The sequence below is a fragment of the Crinia signifera genome, chromosome 7 (assembly GCF_055691185.1).
Source record: "Crinia signifera chromosome 7, ASM5569118v1, whole genome shotgun sequence".
Classification (NCBI taxonomy): Eukaryota; Metazoa; Chordata; class Amphibia; order Anura; family Myobatrachidae; genus Crinia; species Crinia signifera.
The window spans coordinates 150569143-150570434 of NC_139223.1; the positions used below are offsets into that span (position 1 = coordinate 150569143).

Below are 1292 nucleotides of genomic sequence, written 5' to 3' on the forward strand. Positions count from 1 at the left end.
GGTCGCCACGCTTCGGGTTGGTGTCATTAGTGGGGTGGCGTTAACAATGGGGATGGGATTTCAGTTTTGACACTTTTTGGGGGTTTTGGGCATTTTTGCATTGAAATAAATGTAAAATCGGGTCTCAGGAACCATTTTACATTGATTCCAATGTTAAAATCGGGTCCAGTGCTAAAATCGGGTGCTGCTCTCATCGCGTCGCATCGCATGCCATTTGGTTAACATGCGATGCGACGCAACGCGATTTTTTGTGACACGATCAAAAATCGGGCGCCCGGATAACTCACAAGTACCTCACAGACTTTATAGTGTTTACAAATTTGTTAGCTAATAAGGGGAAAACATTAATCAGGGAATTGAGAAGAACCATCAATAGGCCATATTTGAAGAATGGGAAACAATATGGTTTTCACGTCAGCAAAACATGTTCTGAAATTGGAATGATACAGAGAAGATAATGATGGTGCTAGAAGGATGACAATTGTGAAGTGTTCAAGAGTTTTACATTTAATCCATATAAAATACATCACATATATAAAGAGAATAAGGACAGATGATGACAACAAAGAGGCTCAAGCGTGAGACAAAGGGTAGAAAGGGCATTACAACTAAGAACTTACCATCTACATAGAGACAATGGAAGTTAGTGAGACAGGAAATTACATGGAACGGGAGCTGGTAGAAAGGTAGGGAGTAATATTAAGAGGGAAATTCTCTTGAAGACATAAGGGGGTATTCAATCTTTCCTGACAGCATTGAACAGACATTTCGGCAGTCGGGCCCATTTTGCCAAGAACCGCCGTGGATTGTCGAGCTCCCACCTGTATCTCGACAATCCAAAGCTGTATCTTGTGGCCACACCCCTTTTTCAGCTTTCAGCAGGCGGGACATTGAATCCCACCTGGAGCAGGATGAGAACAGGACCGGGTCATGACTGTCAGGCCAGCCCAACAGTCATGACCCGAGATTGAATACCGCCCTAAAGGTTGGGGGAAGTGTGGTCAGGGAATGTTAGGCCTTTCATAAGTGGGGAGCAGCACTCATTAAATCTTGGAGGTAGGCATAAGTGGTGGTTGCTAGGAGAAGAGTAGGTCAAATGCAGATCACAGTGGAGAATGAGTACACATATTAACAAGGGCAGAGATGTATGAAGAGGTGGGCAGGAGAGCTGATCCTTTGAAGGTGAGGATAAGAATCATGCACTGAGTTCTGGAGGGAATGTGCATGTGCAGAACAAGTCCTGTGTCGTTGCATGCAATGGTCTCTGGGGTGCAGCCTGATTGACAGATGCA

The 1292-nt window shown here is 44.6% G+C and overlaps 1 pseudogene; it reads left to right on the forward strand.

Annotated features, from left to right (window-relative positions):
- The first annotated feature begins 405 nt into the window (after positions 1 to 405).
- On the forward strand, positions 406 to 503 carry LOC146025484 (U6 spliceosomal RNA; annotated as a pseudogene).
- The last annotated feature ends 789 nt before the right edge of the window (positions 504 to 1292 follow it).